General features: G+C 46.0%; 1 pseudogene; it reads left to right on the top strand.

The window, feature by feature from the left end:
• The first annotated feature begins 2834 nt into the window (after positions 1-2834).
• Positions 2835-11448, top strand: LOC120678305 (annotated as a pseudogene).
• Positions 11449-24186: the final 12738 nt, after the last annotated feature.

The following is a 24186-nucleotide window of genomic DNA, read 5'->3' as shown; positions in this document are numbered from 1 at the left end:
ACGGTTCCTTTTGGTTCTCGTCGATTTCCCCTTCGCCTCCATCCGCAGTTGCGCTCTACACATGGATCGATCTGCCCTGCCGTCGCCAGTGACGTGTGCGGAAATGCAGGCGCAAGCACCTCCCTTTTCCACGTTGCATTCTTTTTTTATTTATATTAATTTTGTTTCGGGACTAGTCAGATGCAGCAGAGTTTATATATATAGATAGTATATTATTTTTAGTCCAAAAGTAAATGGTGCACAATCAAGCTTGAGACTGTTTTTTTTTTGGATAATACAATGGGTGGGTGTCTTGACCGATGACCGATGAGCACAGTTGAGAACTACAGCAGGAGTAGTACGTAGTATAATATGCATGGCAGCACGTGCCCCGCGCGGGGGGATTATACTACGGGCCTGTTTGGGAGGGCTCCGGTTCCACCAAAAATATATTCGGCTCTAACTCCTCTGGTGGAGCGACTTCTCTGGTGGAGCTTATAACATCCCAGAAATTTTCGGAATGTTATAAGACCCAAAAATCACGAATTTCAAAAACTTTTTGAGTGGAAGTGGAATTAGCTAAAATAATTTAAGGATGACCTCCCTTCCCTCTCAAAATTCCTAGTAAATTAAAATTTTGTTTTTAATTAAGGCAATTAAGCGCTAGTGTGAACATTTGCAAGTGCTCAATGACGAGCAAGCAAACAGACCCAGACCGGCCTTCTCTGCTGCCTCTACATGCAAAGCCCAATCCGTTTTACTTTTACCTCCACGAGCACGTAAAGCCCAGCAGCCATATCTCCTTCGTTTGTTCGACTTCGAACGCAAACACCAGCGCCACAGCAGCCTGCTGCCCTGCCACCACCACCGCTCTTGCATGTTGTTTTGTTGACCACACAAAAACCTCGGGACGCACACCGGACCGCAACCATCGTCCCCATGCCACGCGGCCAGCGGCGCGCACCAGCCCAGTAAAGTGCACCGCACCGCCCCCGCCGCTGACCGCCCGGGGCCACCTGTCATCTTTTTCCCCAATCCCTCATCTGCTCCCGCACGCCGCCGCCGCTCCTCTGTTTTTGCTCCTGCGCGCGCGACCGCCCTCACCTGCGCGCGTCGCCCTCGGCCCCCCTGCTGCCAACGCGGCCCCTGCCGCCCGGCCCCCGCACACCGCGCCAAACCGGCCGGCCGGCCCCTACGGTGCCGCCCCTCCTCCACCGCCACCCTCCCACGAGCACCCCCGCCACCGCCAAGCTCCCTGCCTCGCGCCACAGCACCGCCGCCGGAGCCGCCTCCACCGGCCGCCGCCCCGCCTCCTCGCTCCACCACAGCCCGAGGTGAGAAGGGGAATCGGTTCCCCTCGGCTCCCTCTCGCTTTCCCCCTCCTACCTGGCCGCCGCCGCCCTCCGGGCAGCCCGAATCGGGCCACCAGCGCCCCCCTGCGCCCCTGCTCTGTTTGCTGCGATGGGAGGAAGAAGAAGGGGCATTTTGCCCAAAGCCCCTGTCCTTTTCTGTTTTCTTTTAAGAATCCTCCCCCTCTCTAAGTTCTTTTCCAAAGAGCCCCTCCTTTATTTCGTTTTGCAAATAAACCCTCCCACCATATAAAATATTTACAACCAAGTCCCTGCCCCTTTCTAGGATGCTCCCAAATATTTCCAGAATCCCAAACAAGCCCTTTTCGTTTTTAGAAATAATTATAGAAAAGCCCCCGGAACCCGTTTAACCCCTAAACCTTCCTTTGACGCGTCATTTCATGCGTCTAAAATCCTCTGATTGCCCCCAAATTTTACCACGCCCTTTCTAACATTATTCCGGCCATGCCAATATAAAATCTCTCAAAAATATTCTCCCTACCTCCTTATTTTAATTTTTTCCGATTCAAGCTCAACGATAAAACATTTATTTCTTTTTTTTAATTGTGTGTTTGTTGTGTGTGCCGTAGATAACATTGTGAACGAGGGAGGACCCGTCGAGGAGTTTGCCGAGTAGTACCGCGAGCCGGAGTACGCAGGAGAGTACCGCGAGCCAGAGCCCGAAGCCCAGTACCGCGAGCAGGAGCTACCGGAAGGCTTTGAGGACGGCAAGTTCAATCTCACCCTTTGATGCATACTGAACCCAGTTTTTATAAACACAACCCATTGGCCGTTTATAAAATTGCATATGGTTTTATTGCTGAAACACGGTAGGATAGCCACCCCTTGATTGCTATGATCATGCTTGTCTCTAAATATGATATGCTCTATTTGGACGAAAAGTGCAGCTAGAAACGCTTAGGACCTTATTACTCAAAATGATTACACTTCAAATATGAATATCACCTGTTTTTACAAAAGGAAAAATGTGTGAGTATTAAAAAAAAAGGGGATTTTGGGATAATAAAAGAGGATAGTGTTAAGATGAGATTGATGGCATTTCTGTGTGACTTGCCAGGTGTGGGCTCGTACCTTTGAGGTTGAGCTAGGTTGAGGAGATATCCGTCTTGTCTTGATTAAGGACCGAGTTGATGTGTCGTCTCACCTGACTCATTTCATCGTACAACCACTCGACCGTTGTATGTGACAGCGGCTTAGCATAAATCCCACCAGCTAGTCTGTTAGCCATCAGGAGAGTTGGGAGCAACGGGTGATCAAGGAGTCGGGATAAGCTCTGTGTGACTTATGCCCCGGCTATACCTCGCTGATAGGTCAATGGCCCCTTGGTGTGCCACGTGTTCGCTATGCATGTCTAGCTAAGGTGGGTAATGGCTTCGATGAGATCCGTACTGACACTACGGTGATTGTGCTGCGATACCCCACTTGTGGTAAAAGTGTACAACCTCTGCAGTGTTAAAACCTATTCAAATAGCCGTGCCCACGGCAATGGCCGTCGGCGGTGGTGGCCGGCTCGTCGGTGCCCCCGTGGTGGGGGATCCCTCGTCCAGGTGCGCGGGCTGTGCCTCCTCCGGTGGCCCCTCCTGCTCTGGCGCTTCGGCGGTTGTTTCGGCTCTGGGGAGGGAGTGGGGCAAAGGCGAAAGCCTAAGGTCCGCTTATGGTCCGATGACTGCGACACTCTCCGGTGCCGTTTACTTCTTGAAGGCGTCATTTTCCCCCCTCCCCTCCTCTCCGGTGTGCTCTCCGGGCGAAAGCCTTGACCTCGCGGTCGGACGACGACGGCGTCATCGACGTCTCTCCCTCCTTTGAGGCATCGTTTTGGAAGCTCTGTTGGTTGCCGACAATTCATTGCCGAGCTCCGATCCTCCTTCGTCTGGTCCTGGTGGTGGTCGTCCGCTTGCCTGCCTTCACCGTATCTCATCCACCTCGTCCGGATTGCACAAGTTGTTGTCTGGCGGATGCTTTGCCGCCTTTCTTCATTGACGGGTGCTTTGCCGCCCCCTCTTCACTGGTGGATGCTTTGCCACCGTCGTCGTGTTGAGTGTTGATCGCTTCGGGCGGATGCTTTGCCGCCTTAGTTCATTGGTCGGGTGGATGCTTTGCCACCTTCGAGTTTGGAGACCTTCTGCAATCTTAACGTTGGTGTATCTTTTAGCAGGTTTAGTTGCTTGGTCGTGTCTAGGTTCGCGTGAGTTCCCTCCCCCGTTATTCTTGCTGCTTGTGTTTTGGTGTTAGGATCGCTTGCCACTTGCTTGGTGGTGCTTTGTAATCGCCTTAATAGCCTCTGCCTAGAGGCTATTAAGATTTGTATCGGTCGTATTGCTTTCCTCTTAATTAAACATGTGCTCAGGCACGTTCGCTAAAAAAAGAAGTAGCACAGCGTGCCAAATTTCCCTTGCAAGCAAACAGCCTACAAGCGCCACGTACCGTACGTACGTACCCGTTCTTTCATGGACTCACCTCCATTCTCAAACCAAACCAGACTAGCAGGAGTTGCAGCTAGTAGATACTCCTCCTCCTTTTGCATGCAATTCACAAACCGTGCCGCAGGGTGTAGCTAGCTTTTTTTCTTCCTTTTTCGTACACCAGGCAGGGGAATCGGCCGGGCTGGCAGCCACGTACGGTGCCGTGCGTGCGCGAGGCTAGCTGCTTCATTGCCTTGTCATGCATCAGACACACCAACGGTGGTCAGATTGCTGCCAAGTGTCAGATTGCTGCCAAGCAAATCATGTATGCGGTTCATATAGATCTCCAACATCTTCGCCTAAAAGTTCATAGGTAAACATTTTCAACATAGACCTTGTTTAGATGCAAAATTCCTAATTCTAAATAAATGTTTGCACACAAACATGGCATATTAAATATAGTTAAAAATCATATTACACAGATGGTCCAGTAAATATGTGCTAATGACAGGTTAATTATGCTCATTAGGTACGTTTCGTGATTTGCGGATGAAATCTGCAATTAGTTTTTAATTAGTCTATATTTAATATTTCAAATGTGAAAAAAAATTTATTTCAAAAATTTTACAGAATGCATCTAAACAAGGCCATATTAGGGTAAAATCTGTGTAAATCGTGCACTTCTATAACTAACAAAAATATTGAATGGGTAGAAGTTGACCTTCATCACATATTTGCATCCATTTGAATCAAGATCTTCAAGTGTTCTAAAAATCTGCTCTAACGATCTTGGTAGTAATCTCTTCTTCAAGTGAGTCTTCCCTGAGCCGACTGCCCATAAGCAAATATGCATACCTGTGCCAGTTTGCAGTAATTAATGTGTAACTTTTAAAAGACAAAATAAAAAAAGCACATTGGTCCCCTTCGCTGTGGTTGGATTGTACTTGCAATCTTAAGAACATAACAAGTAACCATTACCTTAAATCCATCGATGGCGCTCTGAACCACTTCAGAAATTTCACAGAAAACATCTTCTCGAGATGAATCTGGATGAAATACTCCGTTGAATGTATATGGATATGATCTATCTGAAAAAAAATTATTAGAATAACATAAATCTTCAACAGATGTCAATATTAAGTTTAAAATACAAAAACAATAACTATACCATTATGTGAGACCACAATGTCATGTCCTATATATGTTTCCCTCATTCTTAGGGAAACTAATAGCACCAGTTTCATTTGGCAACAGTGGTCGAACTCAACACAAAACTCGAATATTTCCTTTCATTTCCTGCAGCACAAGTCTCTCAGAAATAAAATCGGTAAAGAAAGTTTAAAAAGAGTTAAGTGGTTACTATTATTGTATTATAGAGTTTTTTTCGCAATTGCTCGCCAGCCTCCATTTTTAACTGCATGCTCTGCAGCAACTGCATTTGCTTCTCATACTCCATTTTCTCCAGCTCGAACCTCTACACAGATTAAAAAATAATGTCCTTAAGTTGTCATGATCCAGAGTTATTTGGGAACAAAGGGGGAACAAGCTAGATTAAAACAGATAAAAGTAACAGGTAAGGGAACACTTAAAGCCATAAACATACCTATTAGGAACAAACATAAGCAGACTATACATAAAAAGCCAAAGATATCAACACAAACATAAGTATACTATACATAGAAAGCCAAAGATATCAACAACTCTGCAAATGTTTGCAATGCACAAGGACAAATTCTGCACATGTGCTGGTGTGCAATGCAGTGCACATATTATCTTCTCTAAAGTGGCACTATATAGCTACACTCTGCTATGTACTCGAGACTAGACTGGTTGTTGCCAATTGCCATGCACCAGCAAATGTCATGTGTTCGAGTATTAAGATGCAGTAATGCACTACTATACTATATCATCTTAATTATTGAAACTAGAATCTAACGGATGTGAGAATGCACAGCTTGTAACGGCAAAGGTGCCACAGGCAGAGGTTGGAAGCAAAAAAGTCCTGCATAAACAAGTTTTGTATCTTTAAACCATTCAACACACATGATAAGCCGAACGCAGTACGCAGCTCTACGCAACTCTACTTCTACAGTGCAGGCTAGTACTATAGCTGCAACTTGTACCTTAGCTAGAGACAATTTCTCTTCAACCTCAGCTCCTCATTGCTCGGCCAGTTGCGTCTCCCAACACTCCAAATGCATAGGCATGCTCCCATCAGCCCCGTGTTTCTTGTCTGCCATTACGCCAACTAGCAATATTCAGATTCAGATGGAGGAAATTATTATCAGAAAACAGAAAGTGCAGAGTTTTTTCTTTTTTGTTCATGCAGTCACTCGCAGATACCCCTTTGTTGCGGGCGTGCGTTGGAGGTCACATATATACAGACAGAGAGCTAGGAGAAAGAAGAGGCAGAGGAGGGTGCACGTTGCGTTGGAAAACGTGTGTGTGTATCGATCGATGCCAACGATCGAGGCGTGTTTGTGGCCGCGAGAGTGTCTTTGGATTCTGCGACGGAATCAAGCTTCACGGGCAACCCCCAACCCTAGTTAGCAGGCCGGCCGGGCGATCCTCCAATCCGGTGGTCTCTCTCAGATCTCGGGTAGGTCCGGTAGCTAGCTAATCGAAGGGTTTTATTTCAAAAAACATCGATCGGGGTCATGAGCACGCAAAAACAACCGGCCATCTGCTTGCTAGCTATAAACAAGCGAGCAATCGATGGGTTTGCAGCTGCTAGTGGACAGACTTAGACGCCGCTAATAGGTCGATCACACACGGTGGTCGCTCGCGTACTTTTCGATCGGTGCCGCTGTCGAGTCGTTATCGGCTGTCGGAATTGTCTGCGTGCCCCGTGATCGATCCATCTATCTGATGGAGCCGACGAAGCCACTGCCGCGATGGCTTGTTATCTATCTATTATCTTAATACAATAGTGTTAAAAGAAGCCATCACGTTCGCCGAGAGGGTCTATAAATTTCCACGTTAATCTAAAAAAGAGAAGTATTTGTACCGTTCGATTTTATGAAGATCTAACGGTCTATAATTATTCTAAAGAATTCATATATGACATATAAATCTATATTAAATAAAAAATTTGGTATTGCCTAATAGACTTGGACTCTATTATTTTGTGACGTAAACAGGTATACATGGACTAGGACTCCATCTTTCCGTAATTATGTATCCCAAAAGATAATGAACCGCTAATCTAGAGAGAGAGAGAAGGAAATATTAGAGGTACCGTGTACCAACGCATGGAGTAGTTCTTTTTAGCTGCTATATAAGTTCAACATGTGCAAAGTCAAATAAATAAAGCCATACCCATATGGCCCAGAATATAATTAGAAGTGTTCACCTCTCCATAAGTCAGTGACAAAACAAAGTAACATTTCAAAAACAAATCCAAATACCGAATAGGATACAACCATGAGACTATGTAAAAATTCTACATGCAGTGCAATACAAGAACTTAACAATCCTACTACATGCTACTCGCCGCCATAATCAACTCTCACCAAATAATTCGTCAAATACTCTAAAATGATTGTAAAGCATGAGTCTCCATCTATCAGTGAAGTTAAAAATTGCCTTCCTCCACAATGCAACATGAGGATATATTTGCCACCACGTTCGCGCACAAGATCTAGAAATTCTAATATTAATAAAAGAGATAAGAATATACATGGTTAGATTTTATAAAGATATGACGGCGTAGACTAGCCATACACCGTGTCAGACATGATTAATAAATAGCTATATTTATAGTTTAAAACTAAAGAAGATTATAGTAGTTGAATTCTATGCCATTGATTTTATGGATAGGTGCTTATACTAATATAAAGAGTCCATATTGAGTACCGCTAATAAATATATAAATTCAGAATTAAAAAATTAAAAAATAGAACATGACCAAAGAATCCATACCGAATATGATTAGTAAGTAACTAAATGTGGAATTAGAAAAATAAGGAAATTAGCAGTTGACCAAAGAGTCCATGTCAAATATAATTAGTCAATATGTAAATTGAAGTTAGAAGACCAAAGAGTCCATATCGAATATGATTAACAAATAGACATTAATAATTATAAATAGGAAAAATAATAATTATTTTGTATAGCAATTAATAAGCAAATAATGAAGGAAAATAGCTTTTTGTAAAGTTCCCCAAATACCTATATTTATTGGAAGCTTATCCAATAGTTTTTGTAAATTCACACCTAATACGCAAAAATAAAACAGCCTCGCCCACGAAGCCAAATGAAATCCCGGAACAACGTACAATAGAGAGGAGAAAAATGAAATCCCGAAACAGCTTACAATTGAGAGGAGAAAAAATAGCTTCATCGGCTTCTTCCTCCTTAAGTTCGAAAGTGTTCTCAAAATTACCACATTAGCACCAAAAATCTTCTTTTAGTTTCGACTCCATCAAAATATGATTTCATCATTGAAGTCAAAACTAAAGGAATTTTGAAAGGACATAAGGTCCAACCAAACAGGTCAATAGTGCGCAATTTAATAATATAGTAAATGGTAATATATGACGGCTATAAAAGAATGGTGAGTATAAAGAAGATGATTGTGCCTTAGCAATAGTAAATGGTAGTATATGATGAGGGAAAGATTCAGCAGTTGTACTGCAATATAGGCGTATGTATGCATTAAATTTACAGATTAAAAATGATAGAATAAAAAAAACTAACTAGCCGCGCTATTTGCGCGGGACACCTTGCTAGTTATCTTAATACAATAGTGTTAAAAGAAGTCACCACGTTCGCCGAGAGGGTCTATAAATTTCCACGTTAATCTAAAAAAGAGAAGTATTTGTACCGTTCGATTTTATGAAGATCTAACGGTCTATAATTATTCTAAAGAATTCATATATGACATATAAATCTATATTAAATAAAAAATTTGGTATTGCCTAATAGACTTGGACTCTATTATTTTGTGACGTAAACAGGTATACATGGACTAGGACTCCATCTTTCCGTAATTATGTATCCCAAAAGATAATGAACCGCTAATCTAGAGAGAGAGAGAGAAGGAAATATTAGAGGTACCGTGTACCAACGCATGGAGTAGTTCTTTTTAGCTGCTATATAAGTTCAACATGTGCAAAGTCAAATAAATAAAGCCATACCCATATGGCCCAGAATATAATTAGAAGTGTTCACCTCTCCATAAGTCAGTGACAAAACAAAGTAACATTTCAAAAACAAATCCAAATACCGAATAGGATACAACCATGAGACTATGTAAAAATTCTACATGCAGTGCAATACAAGAACTTAACAATCCTACTACATGCTACTCGCCGCCATAATCAACTCTCACCAAATAATTCGTCAAATACTCTAAAATGATTGTAAAGCATGAGTCTCCATCTATCAGTGAAGTTAAAAATTGCCTTCCTCCACAATGCAACATGAGGATATATTTGCCACCACGTTCGCGCACAAGATCTAGAAATTCTAATATTAATAAAAGAGATAAGAATATACATGGTTAGATTTTATAAAGATATGACGGCGTAGACTAGCCATACACCGTGTCAGACATGATTAATAAATAGCTATATTTATAGTTTAAAACTAAAGAAGATTATAGTAGTTGAATTCTATGCCATTGATTTTATGGATAGGTGCTTATACTAATATAAAGAGTCCATATTGAGTACCGCTAATAAATATATAAATTCAGAATTAAAAAATTAAAAAATAGAACATGACCAAAGAATCCATACCGAATATGATTAGTAAGTAACTAAATGTGGAATTAGAAAAATAAGGAAATTAGCAGTTGACCAAAGAGTCCATGTCAAATATAATTAGTCAATATGTAAATTGAAGTTAGAAGACCAAAGAGTCCATATCGAATATGATTAACAAATAGACATTAATAATTATAAATAGGAAAAATAATAATTATTTTGTATAGCAATTAATAAGCAAATAATGAAGGAAAATAGCTTTTTGTAAAGTTCCCCAAATACCTATATTTATTGGAAGCTTATCCAATAGTTTTTGTAAATTCACACCTAATACGCAAAAATAAAACAGCCTCGCCCACGAAGCCAAATGAAATCCCGGAACAACGTACAATAGAGAGGAGAAAAATGAAATCCCGAAACAGCTTACAATTGAGAGGAGAAAAAATAGCTTCATCGGCTTCTTCCTCCTTAAGTTCGAAAGTGTTCTCAAAATTACCACATTAGCACCAAAAATCTTCTTTTAGTTTCGACTCCATCAAAATATGATTTCATCATTGAAGTCAAAACTAAAGGAATTTTGAAAGGACATAAGGTCCAACCAAACAGGTCAATAGTGCGCAATTTAATAATATAGTAAATGGTAATATATGACGGCTATAAAAGAATGGTGAGTATAAAGAAGATGATTGTGCCTTAGCAATAGTAAATGGTAGTATATGATGAGGGAAAGATTCAGCAGTTGTACTGCAATATAGGCGTATGTATGCATTAAATTTACAGATTAAAAATGATAGAATAAAAAAAACTAACTAGCCGCGCTATTTGCGCGGGACACCTTGCTAGTTTAGTACTGCTTGATGGTATTTTCGTTTTACTTTTCTAGATTCATCATATTTTCTACGTATTCTATATATAATGTATGTTTAAATGGATAACAAATTGAAGAGTAAATTGCATCACAGGTCCCCGAATTTATAGCGAAGTTTCGCTTACATCCTCAAACTCTCAAATCGTCTAATTGGGTCCCTAAAGTCCTCTAAGTGGTTCATCCAAAGTCCTAAACGTGCCCGCGTGCATTCGAAGCCGATGTGACATGCCACGGTGGTGAACATTTGCAAAATAACCCTAAATTTCTTTTCCTTCTCTCATTTACTCATCCCTCTCTTTCCCCTTCTCACCCTCCCTCCTCCTACGGCATGGCCTGTCTGCTCCTGTTCCGCGGCCCTCTGCACGCCTCGCCGTGCTCCCCGTCGGCGCGGCCGCTGCTCCCGTGCGCCGGAGGGCTGCCGCTCTCGCTCGCCGGCGCGCCTGCGGCTCCTGCAAGCCGAGCGGCTGCTGCTCCCGCTCGCCGGTGCGGCCGTGGCTCCCCCGCGCCCGCTGCTCCTGCTCGCCCGTGCTCGCCCTCTACCGGGGCCTCCCTGCCATGGCGCTCGGCGCCGGGCCCACCCACGCAGTCTACTTCTCCGTCTATGAGTTCTCCAAGTTGGCGCTCACCGACCGCTTCGGCCCCAACAACCCCGCCGCCCACGCCGCATCTGGGGTGCTCGTGACCGTCGCCAGCGACGCGGTCTTCACGCCCATGTATACCATCAAGCAGCAGCTGCAGCTCACCAGCATCCCCTACACGGGCGTGGGGCACGGCATCCACACCGTGCTGCGCGATGAGGGGCTCGGCGCCTTCTTCGGGTCTTATCGGACCACCGTCATCATGAACGCGCCCTATACCGCCGTCCACTTTGCCACCTATGAGGCAGCGAGCGGATGCTCGGGGACATGGCCGCCGACGAGGAGTCCCTCGCCATGCACACCACAGCTGGGGCCGCAGCTGGCGCACTAGCGGAGGCGGTCACCACGCCGCTGGACGTTGTCAAGATGCAGCTACAGTGTCAAATGAGGATTTTATGCGCTTGATTCACGATCTGACCAAAGCTGTGATTTGTAATACTCTGCAAGTCCGCAGCAAGTATTATAGCTTTTATTTGAGTGATTTCTAAATTCTAATGGATTGCCCACCAAATGGAGGGATCTCTTATGTTGTCTAGTTGACCAATCCGTCCCTGCCCCTTCGGTCGAGGAGGCGCTCCTCCTCATCCCTGGGCACGGCGGCCTACACGGATGTGGAGCACGAGCAAGGCGACGGCAGCGCGGCGCAGCGCAGGGAGCACGGCGGCGGCGGCGCGTGGAGCAGGGAGCGCGGAGAGAGATTGGAGAGGGAGAGGAGAAAAGTGAGAGAGGAGTAAATGAGAGAAGATAAAGAAATTTAGGGGGTTTTCGCAAATGTTCGCCACCGTGCCACCATGTGGCATGCCACGTTGGCTTTGAATGCATGCGTGGCACATTTGGGACTTTGGATGAACCATTTAAAGTACTTTAGAGACTCAATTAGACGATTTGAGAGTTTGAGGGATCTTAGCGGAACTTCGCTATAAGTTTGGGGACCTGGGGTGCAATTTACTCCAAATTAAATTTATGAACCAAAAACACTAAAAACTATATTTTAAAACAGAGAGAGTAGTTATGTTGCTCATGTCTCACTTGTTAACGATTACAAAGACGTGCACATTAGCTTCATTCGTCTTTGTAGCAGGTGGGTCATGGGTGGGTGTTCCTTTGGTTGCACATTTATTTATTTTTTGTTCGGCCCGAGAAAGGGACAAGAAGAATGAAGCGGGGAGAGATAGAGAGAGCATCGCACGTAGCTCGAGAACGTATTACTCGCTTTCGCACCTGCGCCTTCTTCTTCTTTGCATTGTCAGCACACCGGCCGGCTCCGTACTGCGATCTGCGGCGTCGATAGCTGGTGAAGGATCGGAAGCGCCGCGTTGACTTGACACCATTGGCATGCCACGGCGCGGGCTGATGGTCATTTATTTCCTTTTGGTTCTCGTACGTCTCCGTCAGCGGTCGGCCTTCATCGGCAGTTGTGCTCTACACATCGATCGATCTGCCCGCCCATCGCCAGTGACGTGCGCGGAAATGCAGGCGCAAGCACCACCCTTTTCCACTTTTGCTTTCTTTTTTATTTATATTAATTTTGTGTCCGGACTAGCCAGACGCTGCAGAATTGATATATTGAGGACCAATGGTGGTCACCCTTGGATGATGAGTGATTGACAACGTTGAGTGCTCGTGATGTGCAGGTGTGACATCCCAGAGTTTTAAAATGCTAAGTAAGAAATATTAAATGTGATATTATGAATAATCAACTAAGAAGATGGAATCGAATACATTTATGTGTGCATGCATGTGTATGTATATAGATGCATAGGTCAGAAACCGTAAATAATTTTTAAACTAATGTAAATATACATATGAAAACGAATAGGCGTCTCTCTAAAATCATGTTAAATCAAAGTCTAGTTGAAGTCAAAGAGAGAAAATAAAATTTTGAACATAAAATGACAGATCCTTTGAACCGTAGTGTTCAAAGATTTAATTTATCTGTAAAATTTCAAACTAATCTGCTTTGAAAATACTTTCTAAAATATAGCTCAAATGAATTTTTGTCCAAAACCAAAGTTGTAGGTTTTCAAAATACGAACAACTTTCGTGTTCAAAGTTTTTCGAGTTGCTACACAAAAGTGGGAGAAAAATTTGAATTTCAAAGTATATTGGATATTTTCAAATGCACTCAAGTTTCAATTTTTATCTTTCAAACGAAGTCTCAAATGAAAAAGTGACTAAAACTAAAGTTGTAGATCTCGAAATTTTAAGCAAGTTTGGTATTCAAAAGTTTTTCATTTGAAGCCACGAAGAAGGAGAAAAGCTGAGTTTACGAACTGGACTTTGGAACTTCGCGTTATTTACAGAACTGCCCTCGCCATCATCTCCTTCCCTGTCGCAACGCCGTCGCCTCGCCGTCTCGTCGCCGGCACCACCACGCGTCGCCTCGTCGAACCATATCGTCGCCGCTTAACCATCCAACGAAGCCAAGTTCGTTTTCTCCTCTCCGTTTCGCCTCTTCCAGAGCCGAGCCCATCCTTCCCTTGCTCAGGCTCGTCGCCGCCACCGCGAGCCATGGCCGCCGTCGCCCTGCTCCCGTGGAGCCTCCTCCTGCGCCCCTTCTTCCCCAAAACCGACCCTCTAGCGAGCTTCGTTGGCCCTCACTGGTCCTCCCAAGCCCGCTCACCGCCGCCCAGGGCCTCCGGAACACTGCCGCCGCGGCACAGCATCGCCGCCGTCCGCAGCTCGCCGTCGAGCTCGTCGTTCCGCCCTCTCCCCGCCCAAAACAACTTCGGGAACGGCTTCACCTCGCCCCAACGGAGCTCCCAATCCCAGCCACCTCCGCACATGGCCGCCGGAACGCCGCCGCCGGTGAACAGACCCGCCGCCGCCCGCGGACAGCCCGCTACGGGCCACCTCAGCCTCCACCGAGACCATCTACAGGTGCGGCTCGACCTCCTCTCCATTTCCCCCAACCTAGCCCCCACCTCCGGTGCCTCTCCTCGCCGGGAAACGGACCGCCGTCGTTCCTCTGTTCCTGGTCCGTCCAGGGACCTACGGTTAGAAGAAACAGAAGTCCAGGGGGCCAAGCGCAAAAACGCCATGAACTCAAAACAGCGAACTTTGAAAATACCTAGAAAATCGTAGAAAAATCAGAAAAATACAAATCCAAATGTTTTGGAATCCTTGCAACAAGACCTACAACTTTTGTTACATCCAGTTTTGCATTTGACCAATAGTTTTATCTCTATCTTAAATATTAGTTTTATACACCTTTGTATGTATCTCCTGTTGTAGTGATGAACTAAGGCTAGTTTTTGGACAGTTTGCTACACCATAGATGAATAGATTACTGTAAAAATTTGAGTACATTTTGGCAACTCTAGCTATATGTTTCATTAGATCTTGTTTTATGCCTATGATAAATAACATTAAATCCATAGGGTTCTATTTTAGTTTTCCTGAGCTAAAATTTTTACAGAAGCCTTACTTTAGTTCCTAGATGCTAGAGAAAAATTTTGGGAATTTTTAGTAAGGTATCACTAGTCCTTTTTATTTATTCATGAATAAACTTGGTAAATCAACAACCCTAGTTTCCTTCATTAGAAAAATCTCATATTTTTACTAGAGCTCTCCCTTGAGTACATAATCATGACAGTAAAGTTTGAGCCCCTGAAACTCAGTATAATTGCTTGTATGACTTAAACTTGATTAATGTAGCGATCACGTGTTTTATTTTTCATGCCTTGTGTACTGATCTTTTAAATCTGAAAAATTTATAGTAATCTCATCTTAGGATAGTCAACGTTCAGTTAAGCTTTCACTGCCATTAATTGCACTATTTGACCTATACGATTTAGCCTTTAGCTAGGAGGAACTTTATTGTTGGACTATACACTGGTGTTTTAGTCTTTGTTAAAGTGCTGGTGTCACATGAGTTAGTAAGATTTTGAAACCACTTCGTTCTTTTATGAACTAAGTTGTATTTAATAACTATTTTATAAATGACTGCCCAGGAAATGTTAATTAAGAAGTTTCACATCCAAACGCACCTCATGTGGGACTACAACTTCATCGTGAAGGAAAAATAATAACATCTACCTTGTTGAGCAACTCGAAACTGTGCGTTCATACATATGCATGGTTGCAATTCATTTAGGTACGATAGATGAACCGCGTGAAGGATGTGATGTTGAAGCCGAGCCAGAAGACGGTGAATGGTGGACACATCCAGAAGATGGACGGATGGATCCCGATGTACACGACCGAAGGAAGATGTTCACCGAGCAGTTGTTCTCTAACTAACACTGACCTAGTGTTAATTCCAGGCAAGCCCCGGAGCATGTCCTATCTATTTTAAATTTATGCAACTTATTATTGTTTCTATCTACTTGCGCATTTAAGTTTACAGGAGTTGCTTGGAACCTTAGCTGCATAATCATAGATACCTATGCTTGAACACTAGTATGTGTAGGTCGCTAGTTGGCTATGCTAATGGTTCGGTAGAAGTCGAGTGATTTCCTGTCACTCGCGAGAATTATAGGAGTTGAATGTTTACTACATGCTGCAACTATAAGGCCTACGGGCGGGGTCGTGGTACTTGTGACACCCCGTCTGTTTAGTGAAAAATGATAAGGCCGCAGTGTGTGGTAGTGGTGGTTAAGCTTTTGAACGTACTAACCACATGCCGAGAAATATGGTAATCGGTAAGCTTAAGTACTGGATTGCACCGAGACCGGAACATACTCCCCACCGTCTTTGAACGTTGTTTCTCATGCGGCCACATGCGGGTGCAAGAAGGCTCACGACCCGGCGTCGTACCGTGGCGTGGATTCTTGTAGTCGAGGGCGGTGGGCCTGTTCCGTGCAGCGGGAATTGAAGGGAACTGTTGCGTGGGTGACTCTGTTCCCATGCGTGTGTTTAGGTCTGCCTGGCCAGGTTAACAAATTCGATTCGAATCGTCCGCTTCTCACGGTTTGGGACTGCTTAACCCTTCTGCTACATAGAGTAAGAAGTGAAAGATGATGATGATGAATATAGTTGGTTGGATGATAAAAGATAATTGTTTCCCACCATGTATGCTATTGGATAGATGCTCACCTAGAATGGTTAATTGAACTAGAATTTGGAAGCTAAAATCTGAAATTAAGGATCTACTCTTTACTGCTTTTCGGCAAAACAAACTCCTCAAGCCAAAAGCCTTGCATGTCTAGATTATGGGCTAAGTATACCCTTAGTCGGGTAAGCCTTGCTGAGTATTAGTATACTCAGCCTTGCTTGTGGTTTTGTTTTTCAGGTGGTACATCTGGGGTTGTGGCTGACGTCATGTACGGGCTTCATCATGACGTCTTGTTTCGTCGCTAGACTATCGTTCGTTTTCCGTCAAACTTGAACTCTGTTGTCTCCTATAAATTCAAACTTGGTTTGTAATATTAATTCAATTTCTTACTCTGTGCTGTAAAATTTGTGGAATGTTGCATTCTCTGGACTGCTTTGTTGATCCTGTTCAAGTGGTTTAATCGGGATTTTACCCGACAGCACTGCCGGATTACTCCGTTTTAGGTGCGTGTTAACCCTGATTGTCGTTTTGGTGATGGTTAGCGCACTTAAACCGGATTAATTTAGGCGGGGCTGCCACAGCAGGTGTAGGATGCGACGTGGCGGTCGACGGCATGAGGTGAAGGTCAAGCGAAAGGTTCATGCCGATGGACCGAGGGTGGTGAAGGGTGAACGCGAGTAGGCTTAGGCCGAGGGACAAGAGGAGTTCGGGCGGAGTCATGGACGATCCACGTGGTGCACGGAAGAGCAAGAGTACATGGCGGGATGGAGACGGCGTCGGCCGAGTCAGGGAGGATGGCCATGGCAAGTTCAAGTAGGTTGTCCGTGCGGCAGGAGCGCGAAAGGCTTGTAGGTGTCGTGGCACTTGGCGGGAGGTCGGACACGCGTCGCCAACGAGGGTTTGATCAGTTTGGCCTTAAAACCGGGGTGAGTCATGTCTTGTGGGGCGTGCGAGAGGGTTTAGCCGGTTTGACCTCAAAACTAGGGGCGCGTCCGGTGCGGTCGGATGGAGGCGATGGAGGGCACGTGGCGTCATCGTGAAGCTTGCGTCGAGGCGAAGCAGAGTCGTGAAGGCGGCGTGTCTGTCCGGTGATCCAGTAAAAAGTTGAACAGTTTTACCCCTATGGGTATTTGGGTTGTGAGCTTCATATAAGGACGTTTTGATCTTTTGGCCAGCATCTATATGGAGGGATTGTGTGGGCAACCAACCTCTTTGCTTCTCTCATTTGGGGTCCTCTCAATAGTCTTGTTAGAGCTAGGGTTAGAGAAGGAGAAAGTGGATCTTTGATTTGATCTTTTTGCCATCTTAGCTTTGTTTATGCTTAAGATTGGCTTGTAACCGGACCTCGTGGTGTAATCGAAACATCCAATTCATGTCCCTTTTGTTCATCCTGTGTGCTATGTTAATCATTGATAAATCATTCCATGCTTGATTAAGTTTAGTTTCTCGATAGCTTTGCTCGAGTGAATTGTTTTGAATCGGCTTCCGTTTTGTGTCATGCTTTCGGCGTTTAGGTTAATCGTCACTTCCGCTTTGCGTCAAGTTTTGTGAACTGTTCCTAGGGTGAGCGTGTCACTAGTTGACTCGTGTCATCCTGACGGTGTTGTTGGTGTAGGGTACCGATGACCGATGAGCACAGTTGAGAAATACAGCAGGAGTAGTACGTAGTATAATATGCGTGGGAGCACGTGCCGCGCGCGCGGGGATTATACTACAAAACAAACAACTGAACAAGGAGTCGGGGTCTGGTTTGGGCCAGCTGGCACATCATTTTATTTATGGGCTAGACAGACCGTGACCGGCCCAAATCACAGTATGGGGTGGCTATACCGGGACGAAACAACGATTCAGCTCAGCCCAGTCTGGATGACTTCCATGAGCCGAGACCACACGACACTCGCAGCAGCCCAAACGAAGAGAATACGCGTCATCGCTTTACATTACACCAAGAGCAGGTCGCGGCCCATTTACTCCGCGGGGCAGGAGCTTCCAGATGTGCTGCGGCAACAGTTAGCGAGCGCTCGGCGACACCCACCCGACCCAACAAACCCAGGCCAGCCACGCATCATTGGCACATTGCTCGCGCTCGCTCGGATCTGGTCGATCTCCGAGCAGCGCGCGCTCGCGCTCCTCACCCGCCGGCTGCCCGTGCATGCCGTCGCCCAACGTGTTGCCAGCCGGGAGGATCGGAGCCCGGCCGCACGCGCTGTGGGCGTCCGCCGGAAGGCTAGCTAGATAGCTTATTCCACAGTTCCACCTAGCTATCCCTCGCACTCACCGCGCCTCCCAACACTCACTGCACCTCCCGGAGAGGGAGAGGGAGAGGGATAGGCGGAGAGATCATAACATGAGAGAAGAGATGCGCAAAAAAATTGATTCCAGTTTTTTATCTTCGTGGTTGGCATCACCCAGAATGAATAACCCTCCCTCTTTTATTCCGATTGGAGCCACCCACCGGAATAAATAATATTTATCCCCGTGGATGCTCCAACTGGAATAAAATGAGGTACCAATCGAGATTAAAAATCACTTCCTCATACGAGCTATTTAATCTGGGACTAATGTTTGAGAGTAAAGGGGTGGACGAAAAGTCCATTCTGTACAGTGAGCCCTGGATGGACCGATGCAGCTAGTCAATGACTGCCGTCCTGCGAAGCAAGCCTCTTTTGACCACAAGCAAAAAGGTTTTGTGCTCATGTTGCTTGCTTGCGTGAAACGGATCGATGATCGTCTCGGTAGACAGACGAATGAAACCAACAATTAGCTAGGACCAATAATAATGATCTGCAGCAGGTGCGTGCGCATGGATGCCACGTACGGCTCGACGACACATCGGCCACGATCCAGAGCTGGGACTGTTTTGCTTGATCCCCCGCGCGCTTTGGGCACAGTGGCAGAACCGCTAGCTGATCCGTCACATCGACCGCGCTGTTGTGGCTGCGAGCGAGCGAGTGATCGGAATTCACCAGCAACCAATCATTCCTTGCATTGCATTGCGTCTTGGACTGGATCGCTCTGCTACCTACTCCTACTAGGCTGCTGCTGCTGCTGCTGCATGTTAGATCGATGGAGCGATCGTGTTCCGGTGGTTGTTCCCTTCCAGCTTCGTCCTCGCTCGAACGGGAGGGCCGGCAAGGCTACTAGTACGTACTAGGTGCATGGATGCTGCCGGCAGACGGATGATCTGAGGTTGCAGATAAGGCGTGAAAAGACTCCCTTCTTCGTTTGGACGGCGGCGCACTTGGCGCCTGCTCATTAGTCGTCGTGATAAGTACACTAACAAAAAGCGCCATGACAAAGTGCACCGTCCGTCGAGATGGGATGGATTTCTATGTAGGATAGGTTCATCAGGAGTATTTTGGTCCACAACCATCCAATTAATCTAGTACTACTGTAGCTGCGTATTCAGTTAGTTATTAATTCCCCTCACCCGGCAAGGGGTTCTTTAATTTGTTCATCGATCATGGAATGTCATTCCATGGAATAATTAGTAGCTAGCACTGCTATCTTTGTAGTGTAACCTCACACTTCGAAGACGCATCTAGCTATAGAGGGGTAAAATAAAACTTATCGGTCACTTTTCCTTTTTAAGTGCGTGCTCAGTAGAGTTGTGTGTCTTTTCTTTTTATTTAAGTGCATTACTGCAGAAAATCTCATCAGTGCCCGCTTGTGTTAGGAGCTGACACGGATGAACCCCTTACAATGGGAGGGGCTCACCTACACTGCTGCACACAGGAGTGCGTACTACAAAGCCCTGAAATTTGGGCTGCAACTGGGGTACTACCGGATGAGGGAGGTAGATCTATTGCGAAAAAGCCAACTTTTCCTAAAGCGAGATATATAGTCATGGATGACACCAGCTAGTCCTTCTACAGTTCCAATCATACATCAGCACCTAAAAACAGCACCGCCTGCTTGGGCATTTAGGCAGTGAAGTTCATGTTACACCCTGTTTTCAAAAAGTTCTCCAAAATTTAGCATTCAATCCATAGATATATCAAACAAAAAAACAAACTTTTTCCTACAACTGCTAGACGATATGAATGTCTTAAAGTGATCCAGCATCAACTTTTTTTAGAAAGGATTCAGAACTCAAAAGTATATATTATTCATGGTCTTTCAGAAAACAAAGTACTATTCACGCAGTAATTAAGGCAGATTGCGTTCTTCTTCTTCTCTAGAAACGCAACATGAAAAATTCTGTGCTGGGGCATGTCACATGTCAGGCCATCTATCCTGGCAGAAGTTGCAAGTACTCTCCCATTTCCTGGGAGCAGGGCATGTAGTCTTCCTGGGGCATCCATCCATCATTTTTGTCCTAGCAATGTACAGGCCGCTCCGGCAAGCACCAGTCAGGACTCAGGGGCAAAAGGTTTCAGAGGTGACCACCGAAACGAGAAGCAGAGATAAGAAAGCTATGTGTGCCGCGGTCCAACCCATGTGAGCATTCATCTCTACCTCCTGGTCCTGCTTACTAGTACAGTGTGTGCGCACAGAGATCTCTATTAAATTTCTGCAAAATTCGACACTGATACATGTCATTTTCAGCGATTTTCAGTTCAAAATTTGAGACCCGTCGATCATTACTATCTTTGGATTGGAGAAATAAGAACGCCGTTGTCTCCTGAGAATGAAGAATCTTCAGACAAGCTGGACGCCTGGCCGTATCACCGTGTAAATCTTGCTCAAGTGGCTCCACATGTGGAGGCCAGATCACCAGGCCCTTCTCCATAATAGAGACCAGCTAACAATCCTTTGCAAAGCATTGGGAATGGGGGAGAAAGTCAAACCAAGTGTGATAAACTATTGAGCTCCTGAGCTCGCTTAGTCAGATCTTCCATGGGATTGCCTACAATAATCAAATGCCGGAGTTTATCATGAATTTTTTTATAAAGATTTGGTGGAGATCTCTCTCGAGTATTCCATGGTCTGATTGCTTGGTCAAATGACGCAAAAACTAATACAGGTATATGGTCAACCTTAAGATTGCCGAATCATTTAATTAGAAATTGCACATGAGAGGAGCGTGGGCCGGGATCACTAGTATATAATACTATAAGTCAACTTCAAAGTCACAGTTGTAACTGTTCTGAAAATTGCAAAAAGAAAAAAGAAAAGAAAAGGAATGATGCTACACCTACAGAAAGTTCTACAAAAATGTTATCTTAAGAGGATTCGAAAACCACTTTCAGTCTGAGATGATATAGTTCCGTGCACACAACACGGCACGGCATGGCACGGCACGAATCCAGGCCACATTTAGGAGTCTGTTGATCTCTCTGCATCCAGCCAATTCTGTTGTGCATGACAAGTGTCTTCATGTTGGGCGCAAATTGCTATCATACGTTCGTTCAAAAAAATTGCTATCATACAGCACGATGAATAAGCTCCACGTGCACGGCCAAATATCTGCAGCAGTGTACTTGAAAGGCAGGGCTGAAAACACTGTGCCAGGGAAAAGGGCCGTGAACTGTTGCCTATAATGTGCTTTAGAAAAGCTAAGCCATCATAATGGCGAGGCGTTCACCAGTCACGCCCAGAATGATGCCATCTACCGCCCGTTCCCGGAGCCACTGGCCGTCAGGGTTTCCTGTTGTTGTTGGGGAGGATCTCTATGCAGGGCCTGGGCGCTACAAAGCTGCATGTGTGGATCCTGAAATTGCATTGCTAGTGTGTGTGTGTGTGTGTGTGTGTGTTTTGGGGGGTCTTTTGCAACTGTCTTTTGGTGCAGCGTATAGGAGCACAGTACTTGTTGGGTCTGAGAGGAATATATATTTTGTATGAAGTTTGGTGATCCATCCATGTGGCCTGAGGTTGCACAAAAAGATGATGACACTAGTGGTGCTAGTTCATCAATAGGTAGCTTAGTGAACCTTTTACATTCTTTTTGAAAAGATAGCAGGAGCACTGCTATGTCATTTAAGAAAAAAACAATCGTATATCACGCGCCGAAGCGAACATCACCACCACACAAACAACACACACAACAAAACTCTATACCACCACAGCCTGGGAGAGGAGCCGAAAGAAAGCCACCACAAACTGCGCCGTCGTCGCCAACGCTGTGCCACGCCGAATGCCACGGCCCGCTGCAAGCCGGAGCGGCAACTCGAACTCCTCCACCAAGGGACTGTCACCCTCAAGCCACACACACGATCGTCGCTCCCCCTGCTCCAGTGGTGCTTCAGTAGAAAACTTCTGTGGCAGCGCCAATGAAAATCACTGATCCTAACCACTCTGTGTGGGGGCCTCGCCTCTCACACCGCCTCAAACTCCTCTGCCAAGAACTCAGATATCTGAAACCGCTATGAAAGCCACACATCCGCCCAGCCATCACCGGGGTCACCACTGCACCATACACATCAGCTCAAGACCTCCAGCACCCAAGGGTCCTCAGCGCCTCCCTGCCAACACGGACCAAGCGCACCTTCTCTAGGTGCCTAGCCAAGGCGGGGCCTCCAGATGCGGTGCTTCCAAAGAGGTCACGATGCCAATGGCGCCGCCGTCGCACGTCCAAAGGTGGACAGGGGTTTCACCCTAAAGAGCCATGTGCAGTAAAACATGATGCCTTGCAATGATGCCCCCAGCAGGGAGAACGGTGCCACAAGGGCGCCGCCGCCATCGCCACTGACAAAAGAGTCAGTGAAAGCTCACGCCCGACTCAGCACCATGCCTACCGCACATACTTGGCCAAGCCAGCAGCCCGCTCCTCCCCGCCTCCGAATCGTTTCCATCTGAAGAAGCCCGGCACAGCCCGAAGCACTACCACAGCGCCACAAGCATGCACCAGCCAGCCCCCAGCCCCACCACCAAGGCGGTGCCGGACCAGCATCATCGTCAAGGAGCACCAGCCACCTCTCCTCAGATCCCATCGCCCAAGTGCAGATAAACGCCCCCGGCCCCACCATCACCAGGTAGCATGGCCCGGGATAGGCGGAGCCGGTGGCCCCCGGCCGCAGCCACGACCGACGCCACCGCACCGGCCGGAGCCACCTCCCCTGCGCCAACACGCCGGTCGCCGCTGCCGCTGCCCAGCGCCGACCGCCGCCCCCCACGCACCTCCACGCGCCCCCGTTGCTGGGCCGCCAGATCCGGCCGGGGCGATGCCGGATCAGGCGCTCCCTGCCGCAGCCGCCGCGGAAACACCACCGCCAACGAGGGCGGGGAGCGCCCGCCCTGAGCCGCCAGAGAAGAAGGGGGGAGGGCCCCGCCGTCGCCTTCACCACGGGCCGCGTGAGGCTCCGGCGACCCGCTCGAGCGGCGGCGTGGCGGGAGGGCCGGCGGTGGGTGGCTGCAGCGGCTAGGGTTAGGGTCCGCTCGGTCGCCCGCGCGGGGGGCGACGCGAGCGGTCACGGGTCTTCCGAAAATGCTAGTGAACCTTTTACATATGCCGCGCGCATTAACTGTGCATTTTCCGTTTACTTTCAACCTTGATCTATCTCAGAATTTCAGCTCTCATCAAGGAGAAAGTGGAGATTAATCACAACTCGAACCTTTGAAATTTTAACTTCAAGCCTGCACTTCAGCTAGAAATAATTTCAACTTGTTTCCAAACCTTTAGCTGATGCCCTGTAAATTTAAATTTGATCTGATCCATAACTTTTTATCGGATCCTATAACAGGACTTCCTATTTTTCAACTAGGGTGGAAATTGGATAAAAAATCATAAATAATGAATATGTAAAATGTGTGATACCGAATTGAACAGATAATCCAGACAAATTGTATTGGATGCTTCAAATAAATATTACGAGCAAATTAAATTAAATGGCCTCCATGTTTGAGGCTCCAACAAACAGCTCATCTCGCTCGTTGCTTGATTGATTAGAATGGCCAACGATGTTTAGAGCTCATCAGGTTGCATTATTATTGGTGAACAGAGAGAGGTTAACGTTAACGACGGAGGGAAGTGGCTTTTTGCAGAGGAAAGGGGCCATTGGAGTCAAGTCCATGCATTTGTCTTCATGCAAAGAGCAACAGCTCCCCTTTTAACAGCACTACGAAAAAGCAATCAAATGAATAGATTAACACGCGTCGATCGAATCCAAAGTGCAAAATATATAAAAGAGCATTTTGTATTATTAGGGTAAATAAATGGCATTATTTTTTTTAAAAAAGGAAAACATGTGGGGGGCCCGGGTCACAAAATTTTTCAAACCCATGTCAGCAAAGCCGTTATATATACGTCCAATTCCCTAACTCCCTCTCCATCACTCCCTGCTCAC

This window comes from Panicum virgatum, chromosome 6N (assembly GCF_016808335.1).
Source record: "Panicum virgatum strain AP13 chromosome 6N, P.virgatum_v5, whole genome shotgun sequence".
Classification (NCBI taxonomy): Eukaryota; Viridiplantae; Streptophyta; class Magnoliopsida; order Poales; family Poaceae; genus Panicum; species Panicum virgatum.
Note: the sequence above shows the minus strand (reverse complement) of the source record. Positions and strands in the feature narration are given on the sequence as shown.